General features: G+C 39.0%; 1 long non-coding RNA gene across 1 annotated transcript; it reads left to right on the forward strand.

Annotated features, from left to right (window-relative positions):
* Positions 1-1,906: 1,906 nt before the first annotated feature.
* LOC121894380 lies at positions 1,907-13,205 on the forward strand. Its single transcript, XR_006095526.1, has 3 exons — positions 1,907-1,946; positions 11,840-12,070; positions 12,527-13,205. It is a non-coding gene; the product is annotated as an uncharacterized LOC121894380 (long non-coding RNA).
* The last annotated feature ends 37 nt before the right edge of the window (positions 13,206-13,242 follow it).

The raw sequence follows: 13,242 nt of genomic DNA on the forward strand, positions 1-13,242 counted from the left end.
GACAGCGGTGTATTGTTGATTATAATCTTCCTCTCCTCTTTCCAACTGTATGTAACTTAAGGATGGAGAAAAAAATATGGTATTCATTTGTTATCTCCCTCCTTATCAACCCCCCTTAGTTACTGTTGCTATGCCTGTCAAGCTTTCCCTTCACACATATGCAGTTAACAATAACGGCGACACATTTTCCTCTCAAAACAAATCTGTGATCTCACATAGAAGTAGAAAAAAAGCAGGATTCATTTCTAGCCAATGAACGTCGACTTTGTTGGCTGAAATGACGACTTGATGACGGCAGATCTCCATTGGTAACACTTTACTTTAAAACCCACTAAAATGTAGTTGTAACAAGATTTTTAAAATCTATTTGTGAACAATTATAACTTTTCCTATGAAGACATATTTTATATTGTTACATACTGTTTTACTATATTGTCATTCATTATCTGTTTATTTACAGTATCAGCATCCACAAAAAGGGTTACAGTTGTTGACAAACACATTATTATATCTGCTTACAACTACATTATACTGTATTGTGTTATAAATCATTTATTAACTTATCATATAAATTCTTGGACTCAAAGTGTTACAACTCCATCACCAGCTGACCTTTAATTTTTCAAGCTGACTCGTTGTAAAACAAGAGCCCTGCAAAAGATTCCTAAATATGCACTTAATGGCTCTATACATGACTACAGCTTCATGTCCCAAGGAAAAAGTCAGCATCCTTAGAGATGATGATTAATACAGATCAGGGTCTGTATTATAAATAAAGATTTCATTAAAATGTTGTACATAACACTGTTTGGATGTTTATCATAGAATCAATTACCAACACGGAGGTTAGATTTATGCTTTACCGGTTGTATTTTTCAAACACTACAAAAGAAAAGTCCTCGAGGATGAAGGCTAGACAATGAGTTTGCCAAATGTTACTGTTGTGGGTAATGAGCTTTGCTGGGGTTGCTGGAATATAAACTTCTCAAACATCCAAAAGAAAAAAAAAGAGCCAGTCAGAGCTTCTAGCATTACTTTAAACTCTGATACAGTATCTTGGTTTTGTAATGGACATTTTACTGTCTATGTGCTTATTATGTACTTATGCTTTAATTTAGACACCAAAAGTTGTGTAATCTTGACTGCAAATCTGTGGATGTGACATTGAGTACAAATGTAAGTACTTTGGTCCCACTCATAAATGAAAATAAACTCTCAAAGATAACTCCTCTGTGTGAATCCTCTTTATTACAGAATTTCCTTGACAGTTTCCACGTAGTGGATGTGCTAGTCCTGTATGGGGATTTTTCAAGTTAGCTAATGATGAGCTCCTTGGCAGTGGAAGTAATGCTCAGTTACTGCTGTAGGTAGTAAGCTAGTTAGCTGGATATGCAAATGATTGCAGCTTACATTGGAGCAAGCGGGAAGCTCCCGGTCTGAAAAGTGAAGCCAATGCGGAAGTGCCTTAAATCTGAATTCTTTCCAATGGCCAGCAGGGGGCGACTCCACTGGCTGCAAAAAGAAGTCCAATTGTATTGAAGTCTATAAGAAAATTACCCTACTGCTCACTTGACTTATTACCTCAGTAAACACTTTCCTAATGAGTTTATGGTGTCAATCACTAGTTTGAAGTCTTCTTCAATACAGCATAATGTTCATTTTGTAAATTATGATCCCGTTCAAAGTAAAATAGATGATAACGCAGGGTATGGTTTACGGCATAACTACCTTGTGATTGACAAGTTGCTACTACGGCAACAATGTTGGTTATGTATGTTACATATCATAACCCCAGATTAGAATATTATAGGCGAAGCTGTCGCCATTTCACAGCATGTTTTCAGTTCATGAAAGTTAATTATAACATTTTGGTTGCCTAAAAAGTCTTGTTCAACATTTGGTTGTACTGAAAGACCCTCTAAGGAGTCAGATCTTCAGTTTTTTTGGTAAGTACATTTTGTTTTAAGCCTGTTTTTTCATTAGCCAAAATTCTCATTATAATTAGCATTATCACTGTTTACCATAGACTGTATATGCACCATGCTAACCAAACTAGCAGCTAGTGGCTAGCAGGTAGCCGCTACACTAGCAGCTAGCTTTAGGGTCAGCCCCACCCTCTCGTCCAAATAACGTCACTTCTGGCTCAAAAAATTCAAGATGGTGGCGGTCAAAATGCAAACTTTAGGCTTCAAAACAGGAGTCCACAAACCAATATGTGATGTCACGATAACTATGTCCATTATTTTTTTACAGTCTATGCATCAGAGCAGATAACACACACTGTATAATCAATTCCTTACAATTTTGCTCTTTTGTTTTTGGTTTTGGCATGACTAAAAGAGGACAACACCCCCCCAAACTCTTTATATATCCAGTATCGCCCATAGACTGTACTATAGGAACTCTCTAAATGTGAAATTTGTCTGCCCTCTTAATACATCCATGGTATCACCACATGCACACTGCTTCAACACAGAGAAATCCATCACTTGACAGACCTGCCATGTCTACTTACAGTACAGTTGCTAAAACTCGATTGGACAATTACAAGCCAGCTCTCAGACAGTGGTCAAGAGGACCATCAAGCTCTTTTTCTATGGAATAAATAATATTTGAGATGAAGCGATAACCACAGAGATGTTGAAAAGATATGGTGTTGATTTATGGACATTAACTGTATTGGTTTAAGAAAGAGACACATTTTAAAAAAACAATTGATTTACAGTATTTAATATATGGACAAAAACATAAAATTCTGAATCTCAACTTTAAGTCAACATGGACGACAAGTGCTCAGAGTGCTCAGGAAAAATGGAAATTTGACCATTTAAAATTCCATGGCAACTCTTTTACCTGATGAAGACCATGTGATATACCAGAACAGCCACTACAGGGACCTTGTGGTGAGATTATTTTGTCAATGCTTTTTCCAAAGCTTCCAAAATTTAATTTATTAATTGATTGATTAATTTTACATATTTAGTGTTTGTCCTGGTTGTTGTTTGGTGTCTGACATTGTTGATACAAAAACAGAATAAATACATTTGATTAAAAACAATATCCAACTGATACACAGCATGCCTCCAGGTGTAGTTTTTAAGTGTTGCAAATGTGGAGGCCAATTAAAGCAAGATACACCAATATGTGTAACATGGTTTAGGAAGTCTCCATGTTGAAGTATACATGAACTTGTTCTATTAAGAGAATTCAAATTAGGAAAACATGAAAATCTGATGTTTTATTGTAGATGTAATTTACACTGAGACACACATCTGGTCGTTAAGGAAGAGCAATTGAGTGCAGATTCACAGATTCACATATATTATATGTTTATACAAACCTGTGAATCGAGCCTTTAGTCATGCTTCGACATGCTTCAACATGATGGCGTTCAGCTCAGGGTATCATGTCCAGAGCACTGAAGGGAATTTTCACGCAATGTCAAAAATAAACTCGATCCATTTGCGATACGATAGTATTAACAGAAGCCCACTCTGGCCAAAATGTTACCATGGCGACGTATCAGGCGCAAAACTCAAATAAAGCAGTTTTTCTCCGAAACAGCAAAAACAGACAAAAAAACTACATCCTTTACATAGAATAGAGAAAACACTTTAGGTGTTTGAAATATCCGGCTCCCATTGGTCGTTGATATCGTTGAGACAAAATAGTCGTTACAGTATGTGAAAAGAATTTCTGTGAATCTGCACTCAATTGCTCTTCCTCAACGACCGGATGTGTGTCTCAGTGAAATGAAATTGAATTGCAAGAACTGAATTTGAATCATGAGAACTGAATGTGGAAACATACAGAAAGTTGAGTTTTCAGTGAGGATCAAATAGAGTTTCAGAGCAACTGAATTCAATTTCATAATATTATATTCAGAATCAAGTTTATTGGAATTTAGTTCCAAACTAATAAAATCAACTTCAAATTTTACTTTTCAAATTCAATTTTTCAGTGGAATTATTCAAGTTAAATAATACAAATTCAAATTATACGTGATTCAAATTCAGTTTTTTAATGCAATTATTCAAGTTGAGCAATTTAAATTAAAATATAAATGATTCAAATTTAGTATCTAGTGACACATATTTCTGCCCATAGTGATCACACAAAGCCTCAGTAGGAAAAATGTGTGTGTGTGTGTGTGTGTTTGTGCGTGTGTATTAGAGAGCATTGTCCAGTATATCAGACAGCCCCTGTCATGTTCATGTCGCAGCAGCAGGGTATAGGAGGTGTTCTTGTCTCTGAGTGATGCGATGGCATGAACAGCATGGTTTAAGAGCTAAAAGAAGGTCATCGATGTCTCGCTTCACTATCTCTCCCTCCTTTTCTCTCCTCTCTCTGTTGCCCCTGTCATCCCTACTGGATGATCCCTCGCTCTCTCTTCCACCCCGGCTGTCTTTCTGTCCTTCGTCACGGGTTGCTGTGTTCCAATTCTTTTCTTCTTTTTTTTCCCCCCTGCATCCCGCTCCGTGTTGAACTTCACTCCTCTGAACTGAATTTATTTGTGCTAGATTCACGGTCCACGAAAAGAAGTATTTGTAAACTGTCTAAGTTAGATATTTACAGTACAGAGAGAGAGAAAGGTCCCAGTCCAGCCCAGGTTTGTCACTGCGTCCAGTGGGAGCAGGACATGCTGGGAGCCACCAGACAGGGTTGCCAGATCCATCTGCTGTCATCATTTAGAGAGGCCGTGACCTCTGAGCAGTGAGAGGAACACCGCTTCTAAATTATTCACAACTTTTTTTTTGTTAGTATGAGAGGGTGTGGGTAGGTGTGCGGTTAGTTTGGTGGATTTGAATGAACTGATGACTTTTTTCGCAGCCTCTATCTTTAGTGACAGTAGGCTGCATCTCCTGACTGCTACCAGCAAATGAAAATCTGATTAAATTTCATCATATCAACCGTGGAAATCTTATTACAGATATCTACATCTATGTACTGCAGCAGGCAGGGTGTAATGCAGCTCAAGTTTGGGTGTGCAGTTGACATATGCGAAATGACCTGGAAAGTCAATGTACTGTACACCAATGTGACCTTGTAAATGTTTGCTCACAAACAAGACTAAGAGTCTGCCAGCAGCTCTGTGAGGCTATACTCAGGCACAGCAGTGCTTTGAGCTAATATTAATGTCAGCATATAATGTTTACCACGTTCACTATGTTAGTTTAGCATGCTAACATTTGACAATTAGCGCTAAACACAAAGTACATATGAGGTTGATGCAGGGGTGTCATTAGTTTTGCAGGTATTCGGTCATAAGTATTGGAGAAATTGAAATTTTTGGCCTGATGAAAAAATTAAAGAATTACTAAAGTCATTGAAATTCATGCTGAAGGGCATATGAAAGTCTGAACCAAATTTAAAATTTTCATGAGAAATTTCAGTCCAAAGTCACACCAAGAACATGGCCTACGTCTGTATCTGCGGTAAAAGTTCTTGTCTCATTGTATCCTTTATTCAGTCTCCTTTTTAAAGTGTCTGAAAGATCCATTTCATTCTTATTTTGGTTTCTGTCATGTGTCATGTTTGGCACATCCCAGTCATCACTTTGGTATCAGTTGCCAGTACTCAAGTGTAATTTTTTATGGATCTTCATCTGCTGATGAAGCTTAAGTTTTTGTTGGTATTAGGGATGTAAAAATAAAAACTTTCTAATACATGAATATGCTTATGAACACATAATACACTCTTATTGTACATTTAGTTTCTTTCCAATGGACCTGTTGCAATGTTTTTAGGTTTTTGAAAGTATTTCTTGGACTTCAGTTGTACTACAGCCCTCTACCTTCTCTAATCTGTCAGACTTGCTCACACATAGCGTGAACACACATCTTCACACACTTCCAGAGTCACTGTCTCTCTGCCTGATCAGCAGTGTTGTTACTGTACTTTTCTGAGGGACACTTGAGTTTGACAAATGAGTGTTTCATTTCTTGTAACCACTGTTTGTGATTGACATTACTGTCATTATTTGTGGTACAATAATGACTCCAATGCCGTAATGAATTTCATCGGGTAGTATTTAATTCACAACATTTACAATATTACTCCACATCTGTTCCAGACTTGTGTGCGTGTCTTGTTCACTCGGTGCAGTCTTGCTCTGTGTTTCCCATGTTGGAGAGATTCAGAATACAGTTTTCCTGGAGGGAGCAGCAGGTCGTTGGGACAGACAAGAGCTTTAATTAATGTTCACTGTGGGCTGGAGGATTTCTAACACTGTTGCTCAGTAGGGATTCAGTTGCTACTTTTGATCCACGAGTAATGAACTGTACAAGGTACTCTTCTTCTCCTTCTCTTTCTGTTCACAGAATTTCATTCAACTTCCTAATATGTCACTGTTACAGTACTGCAACTAGCTAGTTTTCACACACTATTTTCGGTCAAATCACCATCAAAACTACAAACTTTTATTTATACAGTCACAAACAAAACTGAGGTGTGTGATGAGGAGGAAGAGGAGGGAAGTGAAGACTTGACTTTTAAATAAGCATTTCAGTATTTTTTTTAAAATTTTTGCCAGCCATATGTTTATGACAAAATATCTAATTACAGAGTACCAATACGGATATGAATTGGAGTGATAAATCATTATTTACCGATGTGAGAGGGCTTACTTAACCTTGGAGTGCTGGCAGAATTAAAATGTGAATTTCAGGGAGAAAACCCACTCAGTATGCTTGACCATGCTGTGGAAGGAGAGCAAGACACGAATGCAGGGGTGGGGTGGGGTGGGGGGGTGGGGGGGTGGGGGGGGGGGAGTGCAAGAGCTGAAGATGGAGATGCAAGTAAAAATGGCAGGAAAGGGAACAGGTGCAGAGACCAATACACAGAAAGACAGCAAATTGAGAGACGAGTGTTGTGCAGAGAATCTATGGAAAAGTAAGCCAGGAGGAGATAAAGGGATGAGATGGAATCAGCAGCTGGGGAGGTAAGGGACAGGTAGAGGAGGGGTGGTGTTGTTTTTTGGGAGGGGGGGCGGAGGAGGAAGGGGAGAGAAGAGGAAGGGAGGGGAGGGTGGTGGTGGAGAGCACAAGACAGATGACAAATTGTGATTAATAGATGGGGTCCGGGGCAGCAGTGTGGAGCGCAACTCATTAATAGAGAGAATTAGAGAGGCTGTGCAACTCAATCTGCACAGTGTCACTCGCAATCAAGGACCATAATCAGATCTGCACACAGACAGAGGTAGATGTACAAGTGGAGGGAGGGAGGGGGGGTTCATGCACATACACACATTTTTTTTCCTATGCTTACAATGGACATCCACACAGCTGCAAAACCTAAACTATCCTGAACACTTAACCCTGACGAAACCTTATCATAATTCTGCTCTTCACCTTAAACCAAAATCCCAACACTAAACTGGAAATTTAAGGAGGTGAGGAAGTACGGATTCCCAGAAATGTCTATAATAGTATGTTTAAAAGCAAGAGCTACATAACACTGTTGAATGATGAAGACAGTTAGGATTAATATCCTTGAAGGCCTGCTGCATACATGTGCTGTGGTACCATGTGGATACTATATGTCTACCGTGCCAAAAAATCACCCAAACTAAATGAAAAAATAGGTTGTCGGCAAAACAAACCACAAAGGTCTATTTAGTAGCTGTTGTGGAGCTTGGTGAGACCGTTTTGTCAACTACTGTTTCCAAGGTCAAGAAATGAACTTTCAATCTCAACTTTTAACCTCTCTCAGCCCCGCAGGTAGCTTGGTTGATCCTTGTTCAACCCTCAGAAATTTGTTTAAAATTTAAAAAGTTTCCAAACATACCAAATACCAGATTGAAATCTGGTATTAAATGGTATGTTTTTAATGACGTTGCATACATTAAATTTTACTATGCAGCCATAAAAAAACATGGAATCTTGGCTTTGACTCTTCTTTTTATCTAAAACATCATAGATCCTATAATTTCTCTTCAACAAGTTTGAAATAGAAAACCTTTAATCAGTTGTAGCAGTTTAAGAGTGCTAAGAAAAATGAAAGTTTGAATATCTACAATGACTACAGTCATAATTTGCACGACCACAAGACGGTAAATGTAAACATAGGTTGTATTTGAAAATATTGCCAATGCAGAAAACTTGAAACTACACTGTCTACTGCAATATAATAAACAAATACACACACGCTAAACAATCTCCTGTCGCTTCATAGGTTATAAAGCCAATGTGATGCTATGACCCCTACATTTCTATTACCCTCGCTGCCTCTCTGTTCTCCATCCCTCCCAGACTCTTCCTCTCTCTCCCTCGCTCACTCTCTGACCTATGAGATTGCAGGTCAGGTTAAGCCCTTTTCCGCTGCCACTTACTTGGCTTGTATTTGTGCCTTGCTGTGTTGATATCGCCTCCACCTTGAATGAGCTGGTTAATACCATGGTAACCTCTCTGATCACATACTGACTTTCTGCTCATGCCCTGATTGGTTTTACTGATTGTTCTAAACAGAGAGTCCAACTGTCCTGCTGGTAAATCACCTCTGTCCAGCCCAATCTATCCCCCTGTGCTGCTGTCTGGAAAACCAGAGTGTATTAGCTGGAATGAGTCATTCCACCACAAAGATCCTGTTTTTAACTGCCATAAATCCAGGGTGTCACAGTAAAGTATTGGCCCACAGAGAGATGGTTTCAAACTGCCACGTTAGGATAAGCTCGAGCGGGACACAGCATCCCCACCAGCTCCAGAAGTGCTGTTACATAACTGACTATAGTTTTCCCCGGGTTCGGTCTTAAACCAAAGTTTTGGACGAATTCAAATTTTGACCCAGTGATGGCGTTATAGGTGGAAAGTGAACGGATCATCAAAGTTATTACTGTTCGTCCTGAGTGGAGCAATAATGTCTGCACCAAAGTTCATGCCGATCCATTCAAAAGTTGCGGAAACATTTCACTCAAAGCCACAAATGTCAACCTGCTGGTGGTGCAAGATGAAAAGATCACCAAGACCAGTAGGATTCTGCCCAATAGTTGCTGAAATATTTCATTCTGAACCCAAGTGGTCGACCGACTCACAGACTGAAATGCCGTCCCTGCAGCCATGAAGCTAGAAAGGCTAAAAATAAACAGATGCAAGAAAAAACATGCATTATCTACACCTGCTTATCTTGAGCAGAGTTGTGGGGAGCGAGACCCTCCCACATATTATTATTATAATCATGAACAAGATAACTTCTGAAAATGAAACAATGCTACAATTCATTACAGTGTGTTTTGAGTTCCCTCTATTCTCATATATATATATATATATATATATATATATATATATATATATATATATATATATATATATATATATATATATATATATATATATATATATATATACCAATGCTTCTCATATACATCCATATTCCAATTACATGCATAACCATATACACAAATCATTTTAAATAATCTTTTTCTCCATTTATGTCTATCAATTATTTGCCTCTTTAGGAAATATGTTGTTCTATCTGTCTTTCATTTGATGAGACTGAGATTTCTCCCTTTTTCCCCCTGTTAAAGCATTTTTGTTTAGTCCTGTTTCCCTGTGAGATTTTGGGCTGTATAAATAAAACTGACTTGACTTGAAGGCCCCTCTTATGATTTTAATGATGAATCATTATACAGACATAGCATGTTTTACTGGAGAAAATTACCTTTGTTAAAATCATGTGCTCTGCTGGTTGACTGCAGTTTTTCTCTGAACTTGCTCTGGCTTATTGACGGGGTTGGGTCGGCAGACCTTTTACGATAACAAACAGCAGCTACGTCCCACCTGAGACTTAACCGTGTAACCTTCTGGTCCTCAGATCTTGTGTTGCTATAGAGCCTTTATATCAATCATAACTCCACGGCACAGACACTTGAAGGTCAGAAACGAGAAGGACATATATCAGAGTCAACACTTAATTGTGTTAATAATCAACATATTCAGAATATTCAGCATTGTACGGGTCAAAATAAAGGATCAAAGTATGTCTTCCCATAACCCTGAGCCTTAATTAAACACAGAGAAAGATGCTACACAAGAAAATGATATCATATATCATGAGGAAACAGAGTCAGAGACAGATATTATCGCTTCACAGCTTATATATTCATCGGCTTAGTTAATATTTCATAGGGCTCTAAAAACCTCATTCTCTCTAAATTGTCCTCCCTTCTTGGCAATAATAATTTAAATGCAGGAAGACTGTGAGTGTGTCACCAGTGTGTCGGAGCCCACATGTAAATGATATGTGCATGTGTGCACATATGTATGCATGTAGGCACTCATACACACGCCATAAAGGCACATAAAGAAGCGAGCCCTGACATGTAGAAGTGGATATAGGCACGGAGTGAACTGTAAAAGTATATACAGTGTTCACGGATGCAGAATTTTTTTTTTAGCATCTATACTTTTGATTTGCCAATTTTATAAAATGCACAGACCACACAGTTTCCCACTTTCTGACAAGCAGTAGTTATTTTCTATCTCCAAATGCAAATGTGACTAGAGGCTTGGCATCTGCCTGAGGGCTTAGTCGGCTGACAGTATGCATCCTGGGGAGTGATCTATTGATCCATATTCAATATCTGCTACACACTCCTGCTCAGTAAAGTTGGGAGATGAATAAATAAAGAGCAGAACTGACAGTACATACCAGTACACTTGTGCCTTAGAAGACTGTCTAAATGGTTTACTCGCCTGCTTCTTGTTTAAATGCCCTCCAGATCAACATTTCTTGTAACATTAACAGTGATAGTCAGGCAGAATTTAAAGACAGATGTGTTTTACAGATTTTACATTTCAGGTGTCGGAAGAAACACCTGGAAATATTGATTATTTTAGAGTAATCCCTGCCCTACAACAAGCTTACAAACACAAAAGCAATGAGCAATTTGAGAGCTAATTTATTTGTGTCTGCTATAGCCTAAACGTAAAGTCAAAGAGAGAAAGGAAGAGAAAGAGACCATGAGGAGGAGGAGGAGGAGGAGGGAGGGATGAGGGGGGAGGGTGTCAGCAGCAATACATCTTTCATCTCTAACGAGGTCTGAAAGCTACAGAAACACAGACATTGACAACAAACCCTGAGAACAGCGCTCCCCCTGCTTTCACCTTATCCTTTTCACTTCGCCATTCTGCCTGATGTGTGCCAGTCTCACATCTGTACTCTGCGTTTTGTACTCACACTTGAGCGTCTTCACACCTGCTATTCTCCCAAACACAGCTCCACAAGTAGCTGCGTCTTACTCTTGCTTGAAAATGTTATCCTGCTCGGAGCGAGGAAGTCTATCGTGGCCATCTATGCACACATTTAAAAGAAATTTACATCATTACCACAGAAAAAAAACACTAGAAATAAACCCTGTGGGAATATTAATTGACATCAGTTTTTGTTTGTAGCCTATAGTTGCAAATAAATGCTCAATATTTGAACGGGAGGGGGGGACATCCTGTGATTAAACTATTAAACAGATGTAGTCATTTGATTTGTGAAAAGGTCGCATGCAGGATGGGACGGTGGATGTGAGTGTGTGTGTGTGTGTGTGTGTGAGTGAGTGTGTGTGTGTGAGTGTGTTGGGGAGGGCGGGAGAGCAGTAGTAGGCAGATGCTGAGGAGGAGAGAGGAGCAGGACGGAAAATACAACAAGTGAGTGAACTGTTGCTCTGCGAATAAAGTCGCTCTGCAGCTGGATTTCAGCGCGGCGAAAAGTGCGTAAAGTAGCTTGTCAGGAGGTGTTAGTTTTGAATGAAGGAGTTATATTAATTTGAGTTTTACGCCTTCTTGGACTGTCTGTGAGCGCTGCTGCTGCCTTGAGCGTTTTTTTTTTCTCTTTTTCTTTTTGGGCAATGCAGTCGGGCCACCGGGCAGGAGTCCTGCATGAGATGCTGCAAGTTCAGATATTAGTGTGACTGAGTTTGCATCGCAGCGCAGTGAAAGCGGTCAGTGTTGGGAGGGTTTAATCCCGGTCCTGGACCAGTTCTCCTGCGGCGTCGCCACCTGAACCCGCAGCGTTAAACCCCCCCACCCCACCTACCACTGAGAACCGGAAAGAAAAGACAGAAAGAAGGACAGAAAAAAACTTGGTAAGTTGATCTTTATCTGACCTGTTTCTGCACCACTTCCTTTTTTTTAGTATTTAGTACAAGTAGCCTATTCAAATTGGGGTGAGATTTTTGATTAAAGTAATCTTTTTGGTGGTGATTAGGCCTCTAATATATCAACATACAGCTGTGAAACCACTTAGTTTGATTATTATTGCTGTGGTTGCCCATATCTTTACTTTTATTAATAAAGATGTTTAAACTGATTATCCATAGTCTGTCTGTAGACAGTCACATATTTCAGGATTTTTAATTGCTGGATACAAATATTTATTTTATTTATAAATTACAAAATGAAAATGCTTTATTTGTAAAATTGTTCTCAACATTTTAAAATAAAAGTTAATATGTGTTAAAGCAAAGGGTTTTAGTTTTGTTAGTCCATGACTGCTTATTTTATTATATGTGTGTATAAATGTGTCTTCTTTTCCTCTATAGATGCCCTTTTGTAAAGAGATCCAGTGATTTGCGGTGATACGTAAAATGACTTTCAAACAAGAATTTCCACATGCAATGCCCTGCCCTTTTCTTCAGAGTCTGCCTTTTTATGATCTGTAACACATTTGTTGTTTGAACGGAGGAGTAGACTGTCGAGATAAATCTAATCCAGACTCCTTTAAATAACATATAGAGAAGCGCGAGCCTGTCAAGAAAAAAAAAGGAAGCAGGGAGGAAGGAAGAAAAGAGCACAGATTGAGCATTTTCCTTCGTTCTTCTCTTCTCATTCCTGGACAGACAAGTGAGCGCCCTTCCTCGTATGTGCTGGGTGAGATGAACTCCAGTGGGAATACTGTAGACCCCACCTGACAGCTCTCTGCCTGAGCAACCGAAAGCTTTTCACTGGAGCTTCCACAACCTCACAGCTGGATAACAAAGCAGCGGCCTAAAAATCCAACATCTCAACGGTGATGTTCGTTTGGGACAAAGAAATTTAAAATATTTATGTTATTTTTGGGCTTGTTAAGTGATGTATTATCTTTAGATAGGTTGAAATCTCTCACCAGAGGAAACTGAAAAATAAAAGGATACAAACTAAATGTGCTGAAAGCTAAGAAATGGAAAAACCTGTTTGTCATTCTTCTCCAGACTTGTGATTTTCTCCTTTTCCTGTTTGAGACTTGCCTGTTCCGCTCCTAGAATACCCCCCCTCCCCT

The sequence above is a fragment of the Thunnus maccoyii genome, chromosome 3, assembly GCF_910596095.1.
Source record: "Thunnus maccoyii chromosome 3, fThuMac1.1, whole genome shotgun sequence".
Classification (NCBI taxonomy): domain Eukaryota; kingdom Metazoa; phylum Chordata; class Actinopteri; order Scombriformes; family Scombridae; genus Thunnus; species Thunnus maccoyii.